This window comes from Bos mutus, chromosome 8 (genome assembly GCF_027580195.1).
Source record: "Bos mutus isolate GX-2022 chromosome 8, NWIPB_WYAK_1.1, whole genome shotgun sequence".
Classification (NCBI taxonomy): domain Eukaryota; kingdom Metazoa; phylum Chordata; class Mammalia; order Artiodactyla; family Bovidae; genus Bos; species Bos mutus.
In genome coordinates, this window is record NC_091624.1 from 53,629,016 (window position 1) to 53,655,728 (window position 26,713).

General features: G+C 40.5%; 1 non-coding gene across 1 annotated transcript; it reads left to right on the forward strand.

Annotated features, from left to right (window-relative positions):
- Positions 1-15,677: 15,677 nt before the first annotated feature.
- TRNAG-CCC (transfer RNA glycine (anticodon CCC)) lies at positions 15,678-15,750 on the forward strand. The gene has a single exon. It is a non-coding gene; the product is annotated as a tRNA-Gly (tRNA).
- The last annotated feature ends 10,963 nt before the right edge of the window (positions 15,751-26,713 follow it).

A 26,713-nucleotide genomic window follows, 5' to 3' on the forward strand; every position in this document is an offset into this window, starting at 1 on the left:
TCCACAGGAGAGCCCCATGATCTCTAGGCTGGCAACCTTAGCAGTACAGGAGCCAGTGTTTGCCCACGTACCAGCGAAGTTCCAAACTCTGACTAGACCCGGGGGTCATAGTCTGCCTGGAAAAGACTTGAGGCCAGGGCATATACTAATTGGTCAGGTCTGGGTCACTCTTACCTCAGTATAGAGGCGAGATGTTTCCCTAAAAGGGCTTCTGTTAACAAAATGAAGAGGAATAGATTGCAGGGTGGCAAATATAAAAACTGTACACTGCTTGTACTTAGCCCTGGGCTCCTATTTCTCTATGCATTAGATTAGGTAAATGCTCTTTAGGATAGTTTAGGCAGAGGAAAAGGCAAGGGCTGGAAAGAGAGGGTAAAGGAGAAAAGAAGGGAATTGTCCTGTTGATAAAGCAGTCAGGAGAGCAGCAACCTTATAACATTTAAGATGTCTCAGACTTGTTTAAGACTTTCTTATTAATTTGACCCACAAGCCAAGACTCATTTATTTGGAGTACCTAATACATGCTGGGCACAGTTCTAAATGCTGCGGAGGATGCAAGTTGCATGCCCTCATAGAGTTTACATTCTAATGGAAAGATAAACAGATGATAGAGATAGATGTAGAGATAGAGACAGATGATGCTAGGTATCTGAGGAGGAAGAGGAAGACAAAGTAGAGATATTATTTTTGACTTTTGGGAATTTTTACTTTTAGGAAGAAACTAAACATACCTAGTGAAACAGCTAGATGATAGCCCAATGCTATATGAAAGTATGTGAAAAAGAACGCTGCGGTGGGGGTTTAGTCACTAAATCGTGTCCAACCCTTTGTGACCCCACGGACGGTAGCCTGCCAGGCTCCTCTGTTCATGGGACTTCTCAGGCAAGAATACTGGAGTAGGTTGCCATTTCCTTCTCCAGGGGATCTTCCTGACCCAGGGATTGAACCTGGGCCTCCTGCGTTGGCAAGCAGATTCTTTACCACTGAGCCACCTGGGAGGCTACATGAGGGTACACTAGAAATGATATAACTAGAGGCTAGAGATGTTTATCATAGGAGAGAGCAGATGGATTGAGGTTATTTGAGAAAGGTTTGGTGGTATCATTCTCCACTCTTGCAGAAAAAATGTCCAAGTATTTTAAGAGGAAGGGAACACACACTGGTCAGTGTTTCCCAAAGTTTCCTGAAAATAAGACTTAAGTGCTTTTTAAATTGTTTTCCTGGCCCGTATCCAAAGCTTCTGATTCATATCTTCCCCGGGATAGGCTGGGCAGTCTATATTTTAACCAGTACCTTTGTTGCTTCTTATCATCAGGAAAGTGTGGGAACCCTTACCTAGAGGGCTGGCAGGTGCAAAGCAAGGTGGAACCCAGTGTGTGAGATGTCCTAAGGCCCTCATTCGTTCTGAGCACAACTGCTTTTCATTTATTTCTGGAAAGGACTGCAGAACTTGCCAAAAGACCATCATTTCTTCTTTGGTTTATAGAATGTGAGGATGCAAGAGAATAAGAGATGGCTACTGGATTTAATAGAAGGTGCAGAGAATAAAAACCCCAAGTGCTAGCAGATCATGTGAAAGGAGACAGATTTTCTGTGCCAAACAGAGAGGGGGCTGCAAAGATTGCAGACCAGAATATCCTGTGTGTGTGCTTCTAATTCAATTAAGTCCCCCTGTTTTCCATCTAGCCCGCTTCCCAAGTGCTCCCCTAGCATACGCTGCTGCACTAACAACGCCTTGTGGACACACAGTCATCCCCACAGTAGGAGAGGACAGCTGCTTAATAGTCACTGCACAGCAGGGCTGAAGGTGAAGAACAAGCCCTGGATACAGCTTGGGAGGCCCTAGGTAGACCGCAGGGAAGATTCCTGACAAGACAGAAACCAGAACGGAAATTCTACTAAGGCTATTACTGTACTCCACATCCATAATCTGTCAGGAAGTGTCTTGGGTGTTTGCAACTATATAAATAGCTAAGACCTTAGGGCTTCCTAACTAAGCTTGTGGGAATTAATAGCATCACTACTTGCTGCTGCAGGTGGAGTCTTACTTTAAAGTCTTTTTTTCTGATCTCTAAGTAGTTGATGAGATTCAAGGCAGCCAAGATAACACTGCTAAAAAAGCCATAACCAAAGGGGTGAACATTAGAGCTGGTCACAGAAATATTTCTGGTTCTGACTGGACACACAGTAGGGCTGCAATTCCCTACTCCCTAAAAGGTGAGTGGGGCCATATGATTTACTTTGACCAGTGAAGTATACTGTTCTTCCCAAGACAGATGCTTTATAAGCTGGTATATGATTGGCTATTGACTTTTTCCCTTGATCACAGTGAAAGGCAAGTGTTGGCAGACAGCTAATCTTTCAGCCTGATCCTAGAGCCAAGCTGCTGCAGAACAGCTGACCTGTGATGGACCTGTATGTGAAGGAGAAACTACTCTGTGGTTTGTAGCCACTGGGATTTGGGAGTTATTTGTTTCTGTAGCACAGCCTTGTCTACGGTTAACCAGTGCTATGGTTAACTAGTCATTCAAATGTAGCAATCTTATGATCAGGAATTATCAAGTTGCCTTATCAGACAGATAGGAAGAAATCTGTAATTAACAAATCAATAGGATTGAAAATCCCACAGAATGTCTGACTAAAAGCAAGGCCAACCTTTCTTTACTCTTTGAAAATAAAATGCAGCTTTTCATTAAACAAATAAGCTTCTAATTAGGCTAATGTGATACTTTCATTATTAATAGTTTCTTCAGCATAACTTTTGGTTCTGCTTGCCAGTTTCTTGAGTTGGTTTACATTACTTTTTGGCCTAGGTTATTACACTAGGTGCCTAGGTGTCTCCTCTGCCTCTGTGACTTATCTCTTTTCACCCTGTTTCCAGGCTGTTTTATTATTAATCTCAATCTCAAACCTCAGTTTACTTTCCTGCTTGCTCCCTATTGCTCATATGATAAAATACTTGTGATATACAAAAAATGAGATAGATTTTTCTTATAAATGATCTAATTTTCTTAAATAGTGAGTAAACACAAAGAAAGCTCAGAAAGAATCTGAATTATCTATTAGCAAAATGTTTATGAATGAAGACCCATAACTTTCTCCTAGGTTCCCAACAGTTGATTCTGAGCCAAATGAATGTTAATTCAGGCCAAGGTTCCAAAGGATCTCCTGCACTTTGTGCACCATGAAATCTGGAACAATTAAGAATTCCAGAAATTTTATTGTCTTATGTATTTTTACAATAAACCACCATACTTTAACCTTATAAAGTCTCCTCTTATAGTAGAAGGATCCTCACTAACCCATTCAGTTTGTCTTATATACTGTTTGAATTACAGACAGCTGGGGTGTATTTTGAATTAGTAACTAACTGTTCTTGGTATACACTGGGTGCAAACTGATTAATTTAACTCCATTCAACAAATGGATTTTGTATTATGCTGTAGTATATGTATACGTCACCAAGTATCTGAACTTTTAAAATTTCCTGATTTTATTTGAAACAAAATTTGTTATTTTTTGCTAATCAAGTAATAGATCAAATCTATTTCTTATGGAAAAATTATAGTAGCAGGAGAAAAAGATGAAAACATAAATCATATGTAGTCTCACCACCAAAGAAAGATTTTAACATTATTTTAGATTTGGAAAATTTCCTTTTAGGACATAAGATTTCTCATATGTCTTCCTCCTCACTTTTCAGACTGTAGACAAGCTGCACATAAGAGTCATTCCTGAAAATGACTTGAAGGGCCTCACATGGATAAAACACACGGTACACTCCCTCATCCCAATCCCCATTTACCAGCCTGGGTTCAGTTAGGGAAGCAAAGCTCTCATGAGTGTTATGGGAATCAGATCAGATCAGATCAGTCGCTCAGTCGTGTCCGACTCTTTGCGACCCCATGAATCGCAGCACGCCAGGCCTCCCTGTCCATCACCAACTCCCGGAGTTCACTCAGACTTACCTCCATCGAGTCAGTGATGCCATCCAGCCATCTCATCCTCTGTCGTCCCCTTCTCCTCCTGCCCCCAATCCCTCCCAGCATCAGAGTCTTTTCCAATGAGTCAACTCTTCGCATGAGGCGGCCAAAGTACTGGAGTTTCAGCTTTAGCATCATTCCTTCTAAAGAAATCCCAGGGCTGATCTCCTTCAGAATGGACTGGTTGGATCTCCTTGCAGTCCAAGGGACTCTCAAAGAGTCTTCTCCAACACCACAGTTCAAAAGCATCAATTCTTCGGCGCTCAGCCTTCTTCACAGTCCAACTCTCACATCCATACATGACCACAGGAAAAACCATAGCCTTGACTAGACGAACCTTTGTTGGCAAAGTAATGTCTCTGCTTTTGAATATGCTATCTAGGTTGGTCAGAACTTTCCTTCCAAGGAGTAAGCGTCTTGTAATTTCATGGCTGCAGTCACCATCTGTAGTGATTTTGGAGCCCAGAAAAATAAAGTCTGACACTTTCCACTGTTTCCCCATCTATTTCCCATGAAGTGATGGGACCAGATGCCATGATCTTTGTTTTCTGAATGTTGAGCTTTAAGCCAACTTTTTCACTCTCCACCTTCAATAAATTATGGAAATTATACCTTAGACAAATGTGGCCCCTTGCCCCTGCTGGGAAGGTGAAAATCTGGAAGTAAAAGCTGAAGGAACGAAAAAAGAATTGTTAATACATCCTTGTGAGGCCCACTAGCAATCTCCTGAAGTCAGAACCTGAAGGGAAATATGAGAAACCAGCCTGTCCAACCACCAAAGTGGAACAATGAAGGGGGAGCTTCAGGAGGTATCCTTGGGGAACAGTCACCTCTGTGCAGCTATTGCTTCTGCAGATGTACTGGGGGGCCTCGAGCAGGTGGTGTAGGCTTGACAACTGGGAGTTCACATTGCTGAGTCCACATGTAACCTTCAGCCCTCCTGACATGGCCACTGATTCTATGAGCCCAATGAGCAAAGATGGGGACACTCAGAAAAGAGGCTGACCACAGAATAGGTCGTCCTGCTCACTAAAAATAGCAGGATCATTAAACTTCTCTGCTTTTTTTCTATTTCATCTTTTTTTGCATAATTTGTAGAGATCTTTCTTTTATTGTTTTAAACCTTTTATTTTACATTGTAACATAGCTGATTAACAGTGTTGTGATAGTATCAGGTGTACAGAAAACTATGTATCTATTCTTTTTCTAAACTTCTCTGTTGTGAGACATAAAGATCTTTTCATATTTTGTCTTTTCTGAGAGACCTATACACTTATTTCTCCCCAAACCTTCTTCCACTAACATTTAATAGTATTCCTTCAAGTGCATAATCATCCAACCAAACCATTAGACAATGCCCTTGAATCCACATGGTTTTATACTTTGCTTTCTCTCTTTCTAGGCAAAGAAGAATAACCAGGCACACTGCTCAAAAGTTCTGCCTACTTGTAGGAGGTCCCCTCACCATGTCCTTCAGGCCGCTCAAGTCAGGCTGTGTCACCACCGCCTACTTGTAGATGCTGCCAGCTTTTCATGTGAAATCGTCGTAAAGCAAGCATGAGATTTTTGGCCTTGGTCAGCTGGTCATAGGGGTAGGCTGAGAGAAAGGAGGGAGTATTGCAAAAGTAGGAATCACGAAAATGTGAGCCACATATTCATGGGGCCGCTCAAATAGAGCATTCCCACTTAATGGTGCAGTGCTACCGTGCCTGCCCACGTTATGGCTTGGTGTATCAGACACTGTTAATGGATTCCCTGGTCAGAAGCACCTTATGTGGAATGCCATCATGGTAACAAGGTATTCTATAAGTCTACAGTTCATCATCAGACATTCAGTCTCTATTAGGGCCAAGCAGCAGGCCAGCAGCTGTTTCTCAAATGAACTGTTAACTGTAGAGGATAGTCTAGTTTTGCTCTTAAAAGTCTGCACTGTGGTTCTCTAGAGGGGAGCAAAGGCTCCACGTAGGTTCTCCACCTGCCAGTGAAGCTCGCTTTTTTCAAACTACATGAAAGAATTCACCTTTCCAGGTCTCCTCCTTTATGCAATACTGTTCTATAGAACTTTATCGCTCTCATTTTGATCCCTACTTCCAATGGAGGGTTGTTTCTCCTTCCTGTGCCATCACGTAATGAGCAAACCACCTGGGAGACCTGCGCCTTAGAGTGAAACTGAAAGATCACACTTTTCTAGGATAGACATGGAAGGAGGAAACAGGGAAAGAGTTTTTCTTAAACTGACGTCCTCTAGAATCCCTAAGGCCTCTGTAAAGATCAGGTTTGACTCCTATGATCTGGTCCTCTGAAGCAGGAGTTGGGGGCATCATGTCTATAAATCCTTCCATTAGACCGGCAGGCAAGACTCAAAAGAAAACATGATTCAGAAGCCAAGGTTAGAAGGGACATCGAAAGATCATCAAACACTCAATAAATTAGAAAAAAACATTAACCCAGGGAGAAGAAAGCCGTATCTCTCCCAGCTCTGTCATTAGCCAGGTGTCAGAGGACTGGTAGATCTGGCTCCTAAGGCAGGAAGGCTGACTTCTCAAACATCCTTCTGGGGAGACATAGCGATAGTCAGGGAGGGTGAGCTCAGAGTTCCAGAGTCTGAATTGTTACCTTCCCACTACCTATCTCAGTAAGGTCCAGCAATAATGTGCAATTTCTTTGCTTTGATTGAAATTTCAACCTCGGAGAAATGTCTATTTAGTTCTTTGGCCCATTTTTTGATTGGGTCGTTTATTTTTCTGGAGTTGAGCTGTAGGAGTTGCTTGTATATTTTTGAGATTAGTTGTTTGTCGGTTGCTTCATTTGCTATTATTTTCTCCCATTCTGAAGGCTGTCTTTTCACCTTGCTAATAGTTTCCTTTGATGTGCAGAAGCTTTTAAGGTTAATTAGGTCCCATTTGTTTATTTTTGCTTTTATTTCCAATATTCTGGGAGGTGGGTCATAGAGGATCCTGCTGTGATGTATGTCGGAGAGTGTTTTGCCTATGTTCTCCTCTAGGAGTTTTATAGTTTCTGGTCTTACGTTTAGATCTTTAATCCATTTTGAGTTTATTTTTGTGTATGGTGTTAGAAAGTGGTCTAGTTTCATTCTTTTACAAGTGGTTGACCAGATTTCCCAGCACCACTTGTTAAAGAGATTGTCTTTAATCCATTGTATATTCTTGCCTCCTTTGTCAAAGATAAGGTGCCCATATGTGCGTGGATTTATCTCTGGGCTTTCTATTTTATTCCATTGATCAATATTTCTGTCTTTGTGCCAGTACCATACTGTCTTGATAACTGTGGCTTTGTAGTAGAGCCTGAAGTCAGGCAGGTTGATTCCTCCAGTTCCATTCTTCTTTCTCAATGGGCCAAAGAACTAAATAGACATTTCTCCAAAGAAGACATACAGATGGCTAACAAACACATGAAAAGATGCTCAACATCACTCATTATCAGAGAAATGCAAATCAAAACCACTATGAGGTACCATTTCACACCAGTCAGAATGGCTGCGATCCAAAAGTCTACAAATAATAAATGCTGGAGAGGGTGTGGAGAAAAGGGAACCCTCTTACACTGTTGGTGGGAATGCAAACTAGTACAGCCACTATGGAGAACAGTGTGGAGATTCCTTAAAAAACTGGAAATAGAACTGCCTTATGATCCAGCAATCCCACTGCTGGGCATACACACTGAGGAAACCAGATGGGAAAGAGACACGTGTACCCCAATGTTCATCGCAGCACTGTTTATAATAGCCAGGACATGGAAGCAACCTAGATGTCCATCAGCAGATGAATGGATAAGCAAGCTGTGGTACATATACACAATGGAGTATTACTCAGCCATGAAAAAGAATACATTTGAATCAGTTCTAATGAGGTGGATGAAACTGGAGCCTATTATACAGAGTGAAGTAAGCCAGAAGGAAAAACATAAATACAGTATACTAACGCATATATATGGAATTTAGAAAGATGGTAACAATAACCTGGTGTACGAGACAGCAAAAGAGACACTGAGGTATAGAACAGTCTTATGGACTCTGTGGGAGAGGGAGAGGGTGGGAAGATTTGGGAGAATGGCATTGAAACATGTAAAATATCATGTAAGAAACGAGTTGCCAGTCCAGGTTGATGCACGATACTGGATGCTTGGGGCTAGTGCACTGGGACGACCCAGAGGGATGGTATGGGGAGGGAGGAGGAGGAGGGTTCAGGATGGGGAACACATGTATACCTCTGGGCGGATTCATTTTGATATTTGGCAAAACTAATACAATTATGTAAAGTTTAAAAATAAAATAAAATTAGAAAAAAAAAAAAAAGAAATTTCAACCTCGACTGAACCCAGTCAAAAGGATTGGAGGGACATCTGGGATTACAGGAGGTGGGACAAAGAGTGCTTTCTTGCTAATGAAGTGACTTAATTTACTCTGTCAAAACTCTGGTTTAGATCAGATGTCAGTCCTTCTGGGAAGCATCTCTATGTGCCCCAGGTGGGATGTTTTGTTCCTTTCTGAGACCTCCTGCCAAAGTCTGTTGCTTATATTTTTGCTAAGCTCTTCTTTCAATATGCTTTGGATTGCAGTTAATACCCAGGATGTCAGCATTCTCCTTTCACTAGGCCACTTGTTCTCATCTGGGATATTAAAACCAAGGATGTAGCAATCAGCAACGAAGTGTGTTGTAAATTACAACTAAAGGTAGGTAAAATAACAACATACAAATGATTCAAGGTGACACTATGATATGTTTCAAGTCTTTTAGTGTTGCTTCAATTCACCAGCTTTCAAGTGCAATATCTTAGATATAGGAGACATGGGTAGAGAAAGAACAAATGTACCAGGAATTGTTCAGGAGTCCAAGTTTGCTTTTGAGAGTCTTGTACATATTAATGCCATCCACTAAGTAAGCTGAGATAAAAATTGGGAACTGCTGTATTAGAATGAGAGCTCCTTCAGCGAAAGTTCCCTGATTCACCAGTACCTATATTAACTGTGCTGTCCAGCATGATAATATGTACTTAAAAATAATATGTGAAATAGAGTAAAGAAACTGAAGAAAATTGAAAGTCCAAAGTAAATAAAATATAACAGAGTGAGGTGTGGGAGAGGGGAAAAAAAGAAAATCATAATTTCCTGATGGGGCTTGAGTGAGTTATTTATGTAATTTGTATAACAGAGTCACAAGACTTTTTAATAATAAACAATAGACATGTATTTCTTGCATGCCTGGGGTCAGCTGGGGTTTTGGCTAGGTGGCTCTGCTGATCTTGGCTGGGCTTGTTCATGGGTCTCAGGTCAGATTGGCTGGCCATCAGCTAGTCTGTCTGACCTTCATTGAGACAACTAGGGCTAGAGCTGCTCTGTGTTTCTCTTCTTCCATCAGGCTAGTGCAGGCACGTTTCCATGGTGATAACAAGGGGTAAGAGAAGTTATGTGGCAACGTACAAGGACTTTGGAGGCATAGACTCGAAATTGGCCTGCTATCACTTCTGCACAATTCCTGGCTAAGGAACTCATAAGACCAGCTCGCCACTCAAGAAATGGAGAAACGGACTATATCTTTTTAATAAGTAACCACAAATTCATGTGAGAAGGGGTGGATATGGGGACTGTGAAGTGCTGGGGTCATCACTGCAACTGGCTACAGAATCTGAGAAGACTACCCATGCAGGAGCACTGAAGCTTAGGATTGAGGACTTTTTGTTCAGTGAAGTTTCACACTTCCAAAACTCTTCTGTTATTAAATCTGGTGTTGGAATGTTCCTTAGTTGTTCCAGGATACAAATGCTCTGCACAAATTCTATCACATAGCAGTAAAAGGCAGCCATTCTTTTCCATTAGACTTTATATCTGCAAGGGTTATACCAGCAAACATTGTGATGAGAAGGGGACATGGCTCCTGGAACCTGTCTGTTTTCTAAGCATGGGCCTCTGTACATGAATACTCCTGCCTCTGACAATGGACCTCAACCAGAACTCTGTAACCATTTCTGGTTCATTGTTCCTCTTAAGGGCTCCTGGGGGGAATCAGAGAAATACATCAGGACATATAAGTCCCTCCATCAGCTCTTAGGTAGCAAATATGTGTAACAGTGGAAATGATCCTGATTGCTCTCCATTTATTTCTGCAGCTACCAGTTTCCTCTCTTGCTTGCTGTAAAGTTTAAAACAACATCAATTTTTAAGGACTTAAAGTGCTTTTCTATTTAAAATCAAACAAGACAAGCATCATTTTCATTCTGGGACTGTGCTTTGCTTCTTGAAGTGTAGTGAATATATAGACACCCACTGAAAAATAATAATAATAAAAAAGCTAAGTGATGGAAATGAGTAATTGCTTGGCAGCGAGTCTGCGGGGAGAGCACTGACACTGCACGGCACATATTTCATGAATAATGAGAGGAGTCTCAGAGCTGTGCAATCACTGCCTATTGGGTCAGAAATTTCACATTAGTGGATTCATCAGAGCAGATCAGTGTCATAAAGACACTCTTTCCTGAGGTAAACACACCTTTCCTTCACTGAACTGTCATCTCTCAGTTGCATAGTGGATACAGCTGAGACCTGAGAGGAGGGGCATAAGTGGATTAGGGGTAGTTTATATCCATATCATTCTAAATTCTATCTGCTTATTTGGATAGAAAGAATGTTTTTTTAACAGAGATGAGCTAATAAGTCTGTGGATAACAAAGGGCTTAATAAAGCATAGACAAATAGAGTAAACACCGCACACCTAGTTCTATGAAATGTTGCTTAGTGGTGATTGAAACTCAGAGAATTTTAAAGCTGTGAGAGGGACTTTAGACCTTGTGTTCTAGGACTGCCTTGGTGTGGTAGTCACTAAGTGCTTTCCCCGTTATTTTTGGTCCATTGTAGATTTTTACTTTCTGTCTTTTTGCAGTTAGGGGTAGTCATCTGGCTTGAGTTGATGAAACTGTGCTCAATGAATTGTGAACAGAAGCAATGTGGTCTTTTCTGGATGAAGGTTTAAGAGCCCGTGTGCAATCTGCCACGCTGCTTTGTTTCTTCCACCAATGTACTGGGGCTACTGTGCAGATGGGGCTACAGCAGGAGATTGCTACTCAATGAGCTTAGGTCCTGGAGAAAGAGTAGCACAGAGCACTGCCCCCAGATAACCTCTGATGAGTGCGTAACATGCTGCTGCTGCTGCTAAGTCGCTTCAGTCATGTCCGACTCTGTGCGACCCCATAGACGGCAGCCCACCAGGCTCCCCCGTCCCTGGGATTCTCCAGGCAAGGACACTGGAGTGGGTTGCCATTTCCTTCTCCAGTACATGAAAGGGAAAGGGAAAGTGAAGTCGCTCAGTCATGCCCCACTCTTAGCGACCCCATGGACTGCAGCCGACCAGGCTCCTCCGTCCGTGGGATTTTCCAGGCAAGAGCACTAGAGTGGGGTGCCATTGCCTTCTCCAGTGTGTAACATGACTGGAAAATAAATGTTGTGAGCCAGGAAGATTGTGGATTTTTGTTACTACAGCACACCTTAGCCTATCCCGGCTGATACACTGAGTACTTTCTTTGCTTTTGCTCAAAGTATCCTAGATGTGGCATCGTGGTTAAGAACACTATTTTACAGTCAGATACACTTAGATTTGAAAGATAGTTTGAAGTGACTATCAGTCCATATAAGATAGAAACCAAGGTAGTTTTGTCAGGATTAAATAAGATAATACATTTAAGATCTTAAGTGTAGTGCCAACCATCATCAACAAATGCTTGTTAGATAAGACAAAGGCAGTTGTACTAAACCAGGAAGCAAATCTTCCCCTTAGAAATAAATGATATTCTTTACCTACAAGTACACACATTTCATAATCTACAAAACTCTACATTTCCTTCTTTCATCCTTAATGGAACCATAGAATATTGGGATAAAGAGCACCTTAGTTACAATCTCATCCAAACTCTTGAGAAGCCAAGTCCAGAGAGGTGAGGGATTTATCCAGAGCCATATACCTGCTTAGTGGAAGAGGCAGAATTAGGACTAGAGCCACCGCATAATTGACCATCCAAATAGGACACTTTGAAAGTGAAGGGAGAAAATTGTTAGCAACTGTGCCAGAAGAACAGGTGGAAACTTGGACTTTCCCAGGCAAACCAGAACATATGGTCGCCCTCGTTAGGATTTACTTTCCCAGACTCCATGCCTGGTGTCACTTTCCTTCCCAGCAGATGTCTTAATCCTACTGGTGTAAGAAACTCTTCATCATTCTACATCTAAAGATGTAGGGAAGGAAGGGACAAAAAACGGTTGGTTTTCCATTTTGACATTCTCTATAAATCTTTACTACCGCACCCCCCCCACCCTGCTTTCTTTAGCTTAGTGTCTTTACTGTCAAGTTTAACTGCTTATAATACTTTAGTAACTGACTTGCTTTAAGCAGTAATGGCTACTGATTACACTAATGGGCCTGCATTTGAAGAAGTTTCCATTGCATGGCAGAGCCCAGAGGTGATTTACTGGAAAAGCAACAACAACAACAAATATATACTTTCAGATAATGAGCAACATAGAGGAGAATACAGCCAAAATGGGAACAGAAATGATCAGTGGAACTTCTCCAGAAATAACATACTCATTTATTCATTTTCAGACACATTTCTAAAGGAGACCAACTCTCTCCCTGTCAGTGTACAGAAGAGAAATTATATTTTTGAAGGTGTTTGAAATTAACTCATGAGAAAAATCAAAAGTTCAGAAAATATATCCTGGTGTTCTCTTCAAGTTCCAATCCAACAGTGAAAATAAGTCTTGTAGAAGAGAAAGGCCGTGTGAGTAGCTGAGGTGCTGGGATCCTTCTCCATTCCTGAGCAAAGATGCTCCTCCGAACCCCTAGTGTGTGGATAGGCCGGGTACTTCTGGCTACTCAGTCTGTTGTGTCCCTTTCTAAAATCAGAGCTGCCTGTCCCATGAGGAAGCCTCAGGAGAAGATGTTGGTAAAGCATGGCCTTTTGGACCATTCCCTATCAAAACTATGAGTACAAATGCAAATATTGGATAACAAAGTAAGGACGGCAGAGGAGACGTACCTTGGGCACAACTCTGCTGTGGCTTAACCACACCCCCGAGGCACCTTCATATCACACTGTGCTGGCCCTGCTGTTTCCATCTGCTGAATCGTGATGCAAGGTTGCAGGTGAAGGCTTAAGGTGTTGAATTTCCTGCTGCAATGTGCTTTTTCTCATTATCTGGAATCTGGAGATGTGGTAGTGAGCACCTCCATGAAGCCCCATGGCCTGCTCTCTTCCTTCCTCTCCAGTCTTAGGCTTTGCAACCTGGACTCACCACCCTCTAGCTACATTGCCCTCATGCTGCTCACACAGACCAAGCTTGGTCAGACTTCCAGAGCCTTTGTATCCTTCTGTCTGCCTGGGATACTCTCTCTGCTGATCCTCTCATGGTTGGTTATATTTCATCATTTAAAATTCAGGGACTTCCCTTGACTCTGGTATCAATGGCATTAGTGGTAAAGAACTTGCCTGCCAATGCACGAGACATAAGAGATGCGGGTTCGATCCCTGGATCAGGAAGATCCTCTGGAGCAGGGCAATGGCAACCCACTCCAGTATTCTTGCCTGGAGAAACCCATGGACGTAGGGGCCAGGCAGGCTACAGTCCATGGGGCTGCAGAGTCAAATAGTATTGAAGCAACTTACCACACAGGCACACATGGTATCAATGTAAGTTAGAAACATATTTCCAGAAGAGTTTCTGGAATCTAATAGGTCCTCAATAAATATTTTTTGAAAATATGAGTTAATGAATAAATGAGTGAATGTATTCCATATTGATTCTGGAATCAAAAGACCAATAAATGACCAATTTATTCTTTAAGACTATCTGAGACCTAATGGGAGACTTCTTCCTCTAGCATGCTATTTCTAAGGGTTCTGTAGAAGATACACTAGAACCAAAGGTATTCAGAATGCTCAAGGAAGAGAATAACGCAGAAGGATAGAAATTCAGATGATCCAGACTTTCTGTTGTATCCAATTTATGGTCATCCCTGCTGTGTTTGCATTGTCCTTCCTAGCTCTGCTCACTTCTCTATCTTCTCTAGTCTCATTCTCTGCCTGCTCTCAGCGCTAGAATTATCAAATATGCCCTAATGTTCACTCTACTTTTTGAAACCAAATGTTTTTGAAAATTCACTTTATCTCTAAGCCAATTAACAAAATTCTTTAAAATGATGTTTTATTACAGCTGATTAACTCTCAAAGATCTACACACAGTCATTCTATTTTTCTTCCCGGAGGCTTTTCTGTGCTTATCTTTTAGGAACAAGACATCACATTTTCTCCTACCTCATGACTAAAGTCAAAAAGCCCCAGCCCAGTAAAACTCAAATTGGGTTGAATCAGAATGATTAAATAAGCTCTGAATGATGTGTTCATTTCAACAAAAGTGTTTTTTTTTGTTTTGTTTTGTTTTGTTTTAGCACAATGAGCTCTAAATCAAGTTCAAATTCAGGAGACGATGTTGTGTGATTGCATTCCAAGGAATGACAATCTTTGTCTCCCATGCCATTATTTATTTGAGAATGGGAAGAGAAAATCACTGGTGGAGTTACTCAATTATCATGCTTCAGGTCATTCACTCCATCTTAGGAGAAGTCTGTGACATCAAGTTGTACAAAGTTTATGGGTAACAGAATCAGAGAGAGTAATTTTGTAAAGGATATGTGATGATTTACATGATGACCTAAATTTTGTTGACTCCATTATATTATTCCAATTCTCCTCTTTATTCTCTTTCTCTCCCTCACCCCAACTAGTCTAGTCTATAAGGTCCTAGAATGCATAGATAAGCCCTTTATTTTGCCTTGCTTTTAATTCACACACATTGAAAGGAATCATAGATGAATTAATTGCAGACTATCAGATCAGTCAGGTGAATATATTGGATCTCTTCTGTTTGTTCCTACAGATTCAATCTATGCCCCAGGCAGCTGACCTTTAAGGACCCGTCAATAGACCTCTTGCCTGGCATCCAGTTGGGATCTATAATCCCCTGGCAGGGATTGAAGGGCAGGAGCATGAGAATACTTGTTCTGTGCTCCCAATGTGCCAGGACACCTTGGTTGGCCAGGACCTTCCACAGAAGGCTTTGTCTGGCAGTAAATCTCTCGTCCTAAGCAGCTGGCTTTCTCCTCCTGCCCCTTAAGGTCTAGATGGATCCCTGCTGAAACTGGTCTGGGGCATGTCACTATCCCTAGGTGGTTTGCTAGCCCCTGCCTGCACCTATGGAAATGGCCTCTTTATTTAGCTCTCCTTGAATTATTAAATTTGCCTGTACAACTTGTTTCCTGCCATGTCTCTGGTCAAAAAAACAGATGTATAGATGAAGGAAGCCAATATATATCCCCAATAGAAAGTGGGCATTGGTTAGTACAAGCCTTTGGCTAGGACCTCTCCATGCATAGTTGTTTTTCCAACCTCCCAGTAACTATCTGAATCAGACATTAATGAGTCCATTTTACAGATGGGAACTGTGTCCCAGAGAGGTCATGTAGTATGGTCAGGATTGCACAGCTGGTAGATAGAGATGGTCATGAGGTCCCCAAAACCCTATCTGACCCCAAAGCTGTTACAGTGATCGCATATGGAGAGCAAATAATTCCTCATAGATGCAGAGAAAGTAGGAATGGGGGCAAGAGTAAGTCCCCAAGGAATGGGACTTCCCTGGTGGTCCAGTGGCTAAGACTTTGCATTCCCAATGCAGGGGGCCTGGGTTCGATCCCTGGTCAGGGAACTAGATCCCACATGCCACAACTAAAAGTTTGCATTCTGCAACAGTCTAAGGATCCTGCATGCTGCAATTAAAAAAGAGCCCATGTGCTTCAACGACGATGGGGGGGGGGAGGGGTAGGTAGTCAAATAAATAAATATTCTAGAAGTACCCAAGGACTGAGGGCTGTGTGGGAGAGATTGACCTATGTGTTCTTCTGGAATCCACCAGCAAGGTGAAGAAATGAAGGCCAAGGCCTCTTTCACCAACAGTAATGGGCGGATTAGAGCCTGCCTATCCTGGCCACTAAACTTCTTAGGACAGTGGGGTGTCTTTGAGAAGCTTCCCACTGGCTCTCGGCCTCAACCCTACCAGTCACCTCCTGAGGAGGCAAATCTTTTTCTGAGTTTCCACCCGCCTCTCCTCGATGCCTGCGCAATCTGGGACAGAAGTGTAGCACCTCAGCCTCCATTTAATGCTGGGGATCAGAGTCTCTGTGCCTCCCCCTCCCTGTGCGTACAGAGCTCCGCACAGCCTGAAATTCCCAGCTCTGATGGAGAGCTCTGAATTATTCATCAACCCAATAATGGCAGGTGATGAGATCTTTTCCCGATATGTCCCTGTCAGTAGGTGTTTATTAATCTGTTTCACCAGCCACTCTGCTCTGACCGCGGGGCCTGAAGAACCCCACGCGCTGCCTGACACGTATCGGCAGAGACAGCACTTTAAAGACTCCCTTTTGCCTTGGAGGTCATCTGAAGGTTATTAGGAACAAATTATTTCTTCATTTCCGCTGACTGAGTAGATAGCCTTAATGATCTGTCACCTAGCAATAGCCTGCCTGTTCAAACATAAAGAATGGCAGGCTGATGGGCTTATAACTAGAATCAGTTCATTTTAGCTATTCTCTTGTCAAGCATGTTTCCAAGATACATATAGTATTTACATATTCATGAGCCTCAGCCGACACTGATGCCGTGAGGGGGTCTGTCTGATAATGTGATACAAGTTTGTACTGTGTCCTCAGGCACTTAAAGTCTATTAAGTGAATAAAGTCTACCCGGGGCCTCTCTTCTTGGAGGTGTTCTCCATTTTAAACACTGGGATGCTATCCCAATTTCAAGCACTCATCTCCCTCTCCTTCTCCCTTTCCCTGCCCCCCAACATCCATCAAAATCTGCCCTCCCTACCTCTTACTGAGAGGAAGCTCTGCTTTAAAGAAAGTGAGCGGGCCACTGGGAGTTTTCTCTCCTCCCAGCAGGGCAAACCTATCCATGAGATCTTTGCTTTACATTCCTTTAGGCTTTGTGTAGGTAACTCAAATGACATTGTATAAAGCAAAGTGAAGCGGCAGCTGGCTTTGCAAATTTTGGACTCTGACAGCACTTTGAGTCTCCTTGGGCTACTTGTAGCTAATTATTATTTCATGCCTTTGACTTCGATGGCCTATGGTCTTGTCTCAGTCTGTCTAGTTGAGGATGGTGCCTGAGGCATAGATCTTGCTATGCAACTAAATCACCTGGGGAGGACCTGAAATTTGTCATCTGGAGAGAGAGATTCTTATTATCCCATCTCCAATCTCCCATTTTCTATGCTACTCAAAACAATCTTCCTTATCCCTACTGTGATTCTTAAAAGAAAAAAATGTAAAAAAATATAATTCATACATATGTTGTTAGTATGTATTAGTATGTACATTGTTATGCCAGTTTGGACATCTCTCTGCTAAATAAATATTCTATGTATCTATTTATCTTTCATTCATTCACTTGGCAGCCTGTGGCTGTGCTATGAAACTCTAGAAGACCTAGAATATCTGAGTCCAGTTTGGGTTTGTACCATTTTTCTTAGGGGCCAGGTTCCAGCTTCATGAATCATTACATGCCAAAGAAAGTAAATTGCTTTTTAAAATACTACTGAGTTGTCCTTGAGTATAGGAACCTTAATTACTTACACAGGATAAGTACAAAAAAAAAAAAATAACATCTCATATAGGAATTTTTGGGGAGATTTCAGAGACTGCTCACTTCCTTTAAGAATCAGTTTTTCTGCATGTGAAATGGGGATAATAACTTGAATCCTTTTTCCTACTTATAAAGTCGTTATGAGGATTAATGAGATAATAAGTTGGTGAATGTATTGGGAATCCCTTGAGGAGCACTAAAATTGACTCAAGGCATAATTGTTTGGCAGGTAAATAATTATCCCATTAACCTAACTATGTGCCTTTCATTCAAAAATTTTGTCAAGCACTTTGATTTATTTTTCACAGGAGCTTTAGGGCTGTTCCTGTATGGGCATGGACTCCAGTAGGTTGAAGGACCATAAAATCAAATGAAAGCCCAAGGTAACCAAGGAGGGATTGCTCTAGCAGAAAAGAGTGGGATCCCAGGAACACCTGGGTCTCCCCTTCTGCCATGACAGAAACTCCAGTTTTAAGAAAATAAGCTTAAAAAATCTAGGCCTTCGTAGTCTGAGATGGCAACCACTAGCCCCAAGTGGCAATTTACATTTAATTAAAAAAGGAAGTAAGATTAAAAAAAATTAGTTTCTTAGTCAGAGCAGCCGCACTTCGAGTGCTTGCTACTTGTATGTGGCTAATGGCTACTGTGCTGGACAGAGCAAATATGTGACGTTTCCATCATCTCAGAGGGTTCTGTTGGACAGCACTAGATTAGGTCACTCTCAAACTTGAATGTGCATAAGAATGACTCAAGGAGCTTCTTAAAATTCGTATTTCTGAGACTCTCAGAAATCCTGATTCCGTAGGTGTGAGGAGAATCATGGCAATCTGAATATTTAAAAAGTTCTCCAAAATAATTCTGATGGTGATGGTTGGTGACAAAATCTGGATTTCCCAATGCTATTCAAAGTGTGTTCCATAGACTGGCAGCATTTACATCACCTGAGAGTTTGTTTAAAAGGAAAATTCAAGAATTGAGTATAGGGCTCAGAAATCTATATACAAGCTTTCTGGGTGATTCTTATGGATGCTAAACTTTGAGAACCACTAATCTAGATAGTAGAACAATGCAACTGTAGCCTGAACATTGCTGAAATTTAGATACAAAAGTTCACAGTCTAAGATGACTACATTAGGATTTACTTACAGTTACATCCTACAGGAGATCAGTCCTGTGTGTTCACTGGAAGGACTGATGTTGAAGATGAAACTCCAATACTTTGGCCACCTGATGCGAAGAGCTGACTCATTGGAAAAGACCCTGATGCTGGGAGGGATTGGGGGCGGGAGGAGAAGGGGACGACAGAGGATGAGACGGCTGAGGTGATGGCTGGATGGCATCACCGATTCAACGGACATGGGTTTGGGTAGATTCCGGCAGTTGGTGATAGACAGGGAGGCCTGGGGTGCTGCAGTTCATGGGTCGCAGAGTCAGACATGACTGAGGGACTAAACTGAACACGGAATCCACTTATATAAAATTCATCTGTCCATCCTTCCATCCTTTCATTCATTCACAGCTTTTAGGATATCTATTATGTGCTAGTCATTTGTGATGAAAATTGGGAATTTTCAGCAGGAAACAAAATTTTCATAATCTGTCAGATTAGTTTAATTGTTTCTAACTCAATTTTTATTATTTTTTCCTTCAATTTTTGGTGGGATGGAGTACAAATTTAAAGTACTTTTTAAACTAGAGTCTGGTTCATTGCCCTGAGCTCCCCTCCAATTGTTTGCAAAGCACAGATCAACAGGTGGTTTTGTTTAGGTTCACACAGATATTAAAGGTTAAATAATGCTAGAAGTCAATTTGCCAAACCTAGGCCAGTACCAGCAGTGTTTAGGGGCAAAAATGAGTAATGAAATTTTCTAGCTAATTCATAGTCAAATGTTCCAGTGTTTACTTTAGTGGCTTTAGTTACTGAATATTTTCAATACCAATTTGTAAAAAACAAAGTTTTATCACAGCATTGATAATAACCCTGATATATATGAATTTCACATTCCATTTTTTCCTTAAAATACGTTTTAAATAATTTTGTTTTTAATTTTTTTTTTATCATGGAAAACGTCAAACACAGAGAAGTAGGAGAAATATAATAAACTCCCATGTACCACCACCTAGATTTAATAATTCTTTCAATTTATGGCTGATCCTTTTACTTCTCTCTACTTCCATCCAATTCCTTTCTCCATATTATTTTGAAGAAAATGTCAGGTACCTTTCACCTTTTGATAGTTCTATATATCTCTAAAACATAAGGATTGTTACACACACACACACAACCATAATACCATTATGATCACAGTAAAAAATAAAAAATTTTGTAATATTATCAAATATTCAGTTTTCCAATTTCCACATCCTTCAATAATGTATTTTTTCACTTGCTCTGAATTAATATAAAGTCAATATGTTGCTATCAAGTGATATTTCTTAGTCTCTTTCAATAAACTGATAATCCATCTCTTTTTGTCCTCATATTTATTTATCAAATAAATTGGTTTGGATGTCCTATAGCTTTTTACATTCTGAATTCTGCTGACTGCACATTGCTGGTATCATTTAACATGTTCCTCTATCCTCTATATTTCCTGTAAATAGGTAGTTGGATCTAGAGGTAAAATCGTATAATTTTTTTTACAAGACCACTTCATAGGTGATATTGAGTTATTTCATCAGAAAGTACATGATGTCACTTCATGATGTTCATAGTTATTGACACTTCATGCTGAGATCCATTAATTAATTTGGATTTTTAAGATGGTGATACCCTAATTCTATTATTGCTTACTCATGTATTAGCTGGGATGCTTTTATACAGAGAAGTTTTCACTTATCTACTATTTAACTGGTATAACTTCATTTAGGAAGGATAATAAAAATGCTTCATTTTTCTCTTTTATTTATCAGTTGGCAAATAATAAGTTGGTTCACTAGCAATTAGTTATTTTTCACTTCCTTCTTCCCTTTCCTCCTTCCTTCCCTCCTTCCTCTTTCTCTCTCCTTTCTTTCAACTCACTGATTGCAACATTTTTAATACATTTCACTTCATTGCAGTTACTGTCTTTACTGATTTTCAAATTGCCCCATCTTTGCTCAGTAGGAGCTTCCTCAGGTTGGTTCCCATGTCCTTTTGACACAGTGGTCCTTGGCTGTTTTGTATATTTCTAGGCTTATTTTGTATATTTCCTGCTCTGAACATGGAGTTAGAGGTTTCTACACATATCTCAGATGTGACTTTTTTCTTTTGTGAAAAATTTTATTTGGAGTAAAATATTTGAGGAGGTCCATTGCTATAGCGTTGCTCAGTATTTATAGGTCTTTCCAGGAAGCGGAACTAGAAAGTATATTATCTAAAGATAAAATATATTTTGAGATTTTTTCCAATTCCAATTCAATACTATCGGGTTTTTATGTTGCTAGCTTCTTTAATATTACATATACTATGAATTGTTCCAAAATCCCTCCCACTTTCAACTGTTGGTATTAAATTAGGTAGCTGCAAATTCCAGGTGGATATTTGTGAGTTAGGTTGGGGTTTTTGCATTCTTTAGTCTGTCAACACCCTGTTAACTTCCTTGGGTTTCCTCCCAAACAGGTGCTGATGTTATGCTGATTTTGTAGATATGATGCTTCTTTCCCCCTACCTGCTCGTATTAGGGGTTCAGGGGGATATTTTACCACCCAGCTTTGTTTTAGTTGCAGTCAGGGTTTTTGTTGACATCCTAATTCCTGTCTTTTTCAATGAGAACATTGATGAAATTCACAAATTGCACTCTTATCTTCCTCTTGAAGTGCATTTTAAGTTTTATGCTATGCTATAAAAGATGAATTGTTTTCACAACATATTTTAATAGAATTCCTGTTGTAGCTTCAGGTTCCAAAGATTTAAAGGAAAAAGGGAGCTAAGTTTCCTCAGGTGATAGTTCAGTTCAGTTCAGTTGCTCAGTCACGTCCGATTCTCGATCCCAAGGACCGCAGCACACCAGGCCTCCTCGTCCATCGCTACCTCCCGGAATTTACTCAAAATCATGGCCGTTGAGTCGGTGATGCCGTCCAACCATCTCATCCTCTGTTGTCCCCTTCTTCTCCAGCCTTCGATCTTTCCCAGCATCAGGGTCTTTTCAAATGAGTCACTTCTTCACATCAGGTGGCCAAAGTATTGGAGTTTCAGCTTCAACATCAGTCCTTTCAATAAATATTCAGGACTGATTTCCTTGAGGATGGACTGCTTGTATCTCCTTGCAGTCTAAGGGACTCTCAAGAGTCTTCTCCAACACCATAGTTCAAAAGCATCAATTCTTCGGCACTCAGCTTTCTTTATAGTCCAACTGTCACATCCATACATGACCACTGGAAAAACCATAGCCTTGACTAGACGGACCTTTGTTGGCAAAGTAATGTCTCTGCTTTTCAATATGCTGTCTAGGTTGGTCATAACTTTTCTTCCAAGGAGTAAGCGTTTTTTAATTTCATGGCTGCAGTCACCATCTGCAGTGATTTTGGAGCCCCCCAAAATAAAGTCTGTCACTGATTTCACTGTTTCCCCATCTATTTGCCATGAAGTGATGGGACCAGATGCCATGATCTTTGTTTTCTGAATGTTGAGCTTTAAGCCAACTTTTTCACTCTTCTCTTTCATTTTCATCAGGAAGCTCTTTAGTTCTTCTTTGCTTTCTGTCATAAGGGTGGTGTCATCTGAATATCTGAGATTATTGATATTTCTCCCTGCAATCTTGATTCCAGCTTGTGCTTCATCCAGTCGTGTTTCTCATGATGTACTCTGCATAGAAGTTAAATAAGCAGGGTGACAATATACAGCCTTAACGTACTCCATTTCCTATTCGGAACCTATTTTCTGTTGTTCCATGTCTAGTTCTTTTTTTTTTTTTATTTTATTTTAAAACTTTACAATATTGTGTTAGTTTTGCCAAATATTGAAATGAATCCGCCACAGGTATACACATGTTCCCCATCCTGAACCCTCCTCACTCCTCCCTCCCCATACCATCCCTCTGGGTCATCCCAGTGCACCAGCCCCAAGCATCCAGTATCGTGCATCGAACCTGGACTGGTGACTCGTTTCATACATGATATTATATATGCTTCAATGCCATTCTATCTGGTTCTAACTGTTGCTTCCTGACCTGCGTACAGATTTCTCAAGAGGCAGGTTGGGTGGTCTGGTATTCCCATCTCTTGAAGAGTTTTACACAGTTTGTTGTGATCCACACAGTCAAAGGCTTTGGCATAGTCAACAAAGTAGAAATAGATGCTTTTCTGGAACTCTCTTGCTTTTTCTATGATCCAATGGATGTTGGTAGGGACATTGAATAAACAGGTCACTCTCATCTTTGTGAGTAACTGGCGATTTCATAGAGAAACTCTGCTGAAATGACTGTGCTTAACACTGTGTAGCAAAAATCCATTAAAAGAATTTAATATTTCAATGAGAAGGAAAATGAAGGCAGATACCACAAAATACTTTTCTTTTCAAAAAAACAATTCTGAATGGTTGAAAGGCAGGATAACAGAAAAAGGATAAAGGAGAACCAACTAACATCTATCTTTGAAAAATAACCAATTATAATAAAATATTTTGTGCACATTTCCTCCAAGTATCCATTTGTGAAGACCAGAAATAATTTAAAAGTCCAGGCCTAAAAATAGATAATATTATAGCAAATAATCCAGAGCTTGCTAAAACTAGTTTAACTATTAGAGTGATTTCCAGAGAATAGTCTCTAGTATTAACTTGAGTATTTTCATCTTTACAACATAAAAACTATAAAATATTTTAGAATAAAATTAGAAACTTGCACTATTTACCACCTATTATCTCATGCTTCAATAACTTTTGTTTCAAGATATATTCACATAGCATAAAATTCACCATTTTAAGTGTATAATTGAGTGGTATTCATATCTATATTCATGAGATAGCAAAGCCATCAGAACTATTGAATTTCAGAACATTTTCATTATCCTCCCCCTCAAAAATCCCAAACCTGTTAGTAGTCACTCCCCTTTCCCTATCCCCATGCCTTGACAGCTATGAATCTACTTTCTGTCTCTATGGATTTGCCTATTGTGGGCTTTTCACATAAACCCCAAACACAGTGCCCATATATACAAAACTTTTAAATTCAAAAATATATTTTCCACCATTGGTATGGAAGTATTTCTTCCCAGGTGAAAATCTCTACATGCACATTATTCTGTTGTGCAAAGCACAATGCTCCATGTTATATTCTTTTGACTTTTACCTTTGAATCAATGCTACTTGATAGCTAATATCTATCATTCTTCTCTCATTCAGCTGCCTCACTTATTGCTTCGATTATAGAGATTTAAATCCCCTATCCTCAGCCTGACTGACCAGAAATGTCTCTTTCGCCTGGTCAAGTAAATCAAATGGTCAGGTTAGAGGTATTTCAATGTCCTCATTTCTTAAATACTCACAAAAGCTTTCCTGGAAGCTTTACTGTTTCTACTATTCATGTTATTGATTCATTTGTTCTTCTATTAAAGAATTTACTCTGCATCCCTACTATATGCTATGCTCTATATACTATATATTAAGTACTGGGAAAACAGGAATGCTTCCAAGTCACTAGTTTTCACTTTACAGATGTCATAAGGGCAAAAGGGTTATTGCCATAGAGTATGATAAGAGCAGCAAGAGGAAACAGACAAAGGGGTTCTGGAAGCACACTTCAGCTTTGGCAGTCTGCAGAAAGCTTCCTTGAAAAATTGTTATCTAAACCAAAACCCTAAGGATGAGCAGGAGATAAGTGATAAGGAGAAATAAGGATGGGGCCAAAGATAACTCAAAATACTTCCTTGGATTCTAAGTACATTAATTTAATAAAGTTAATTTTCACCTATTCTGAGCAAAGTCCTATAGGGTATAGAAAGATAAATATAGAGTATATTAAAATGTATATGAAGTTAATATTTTTGAACAAATAGATGAATAAATAGATCCCAGCCAATGCCATGAACTTTCTAACAGAAGAAATATAACCTGTTGCCCGCTTTATCCTCAGCACTTACAAAAAGACTAACACAGAACAAGAATAAAATACTAGTTTGTTACTAATAATGACAATGATCAAAATGGGAACTGGCTCTAGGGAAAAAATGTTTTGTAAAAAAGTAAATATACTTAGAGAACCAGGAAATTTAAACTGATGCATTAGTCCAGCTAACCCCACATAAAACTGCTGAAACAAATTCAAAATTTTCAGGTGCTCAGTGCAACAGTTTACTATGTACTTGCTCATATTACAATCAGATGTGGGGCAGAGATTTCCTTCACATTTTCCCAGTAGCAGAGAATTGAGAATCCAGGCTGCTTCTATTTTTCCAGTTTTACTGAGGTATAGTTGATAAATAAAATTGTAATATATTTAAAGCATGTATGTGATGATTTGATGTACATATACATTATGAGAGGATTTGAATCAGAGTTAATCAACTAATGGGATCAACATTCAGTCAGTTCAGTGGCTCAGTTGTGTCCGACTCTTTGCAATCCCATGAACCCCAGCACTCCAGGTCTCCCAGTCCATCACCAGCTCCCGGAGTCCACCCAAACCCATGTCCATTGTGTCGGTGATGCCATCCAACCATCTCATCCTTGTCATCCCCTTCTCTTCCTGCCCTCAATCTTTCCTATCATCAGGGTCTTTTTAAATGAGTCAGCTTTCCACATAGGTGGCCAAAGTATTGGAGTTCAACTTCAACATTAGTCCCTCCAATCAACACCCAGGACTGATCTCCTTTAGGATGGTCTGCTTGGATCTCCTTGAAGTTCAAGGGACTCTCAAGAGTCTTCTCCAACACCACAGTTCAAAAGCGTCAATTCTTCAGTGCCCAGCTATCTTTATAGTCCAACTCTCACATCCATACAGGACTACTGGAAAAACCATAGCCTTGACTAGATGGATCTTTGTTGGCATAGTGATGTCTCTGCTTTTTAATATGCTGTCTAGATTGGTCATAACTTTCCTTCCAAGGAGTAAGCGCCTTTTAATTTCATGTCTGTAATCACCCTCTGCAGTGATTTTGGAGCCCCCCAAAATAAAGTCTGACACTGTTTCCCCATCTATTTGCCATGAAGTGATGGGACCGGATGCCATGATCTTAGTTTTCTGAATGTTGAGCTTTAAGCCAACTTTTTCACTCTCCTCTTTCACTTTCATCAAGAGGCTCTTTAGTTCTTCTTCACTTTCTGCCATAAGAGTGATGTCATCTGCATATGTGAAGTTATTGATATTTCTCCCAGAAATCTTGATTCCAGCTTGTGCTTCCTCCAGCCCAGCGTTCCTCATGATGTACTCTACATATAAGTTAAATAAGCAGGGTGATAATATACAGCCTTGATGTACTCTGTTTCCTATTTGGAACCAGTCTGTTGTTCTGTGTCCAGTTCTAACTGTTACTTCCTGACCGGCAAACAGGTTTCTCAAGAGGCAGGTCAGGTGGTCTGGTATTCCCATCTCTTTCAGAATTTTCCACAGTTTACTGTGATCCACACAGTCAAAGGCTTTGGCAGAGTCAATAAAGCAGAAATAGACATTTTTCTGGAACTCTTTTGCTTTTTCCATGATCCAGTGGATGTTGGAAATTTGATCTCTGGTTCCTCTGCCTTTTCTAAAACCAGCTTGAACATCAGGACATTCATGGTTCACGTATTGCTGAAGCCTGGCTTGGAGAATTTTGAGCATTACTTTACTAATGGTGAGATGAGTGCAATTGTGCAGTAGTTTGAGCACTGTTTGGCATTACCTTTCTTTGGGATTGGAGTGAAAACTGACCTTTTCCAGTCCTGTGGCCACTGCTGAGTTTTCCAAATTTGCTGGCATATTGAGTGCAGCACTTTCACAGCATCATCTTTTAGAATTTGAAATAGTTCAACTGGAATGTCATCATGTCCACAAGCTTTGTTTGCAGTGATGCTTCCTAAGGCCCCACTTACTTCACATTCCAGGATATTTGGCTCTAGGTGAGTGTGA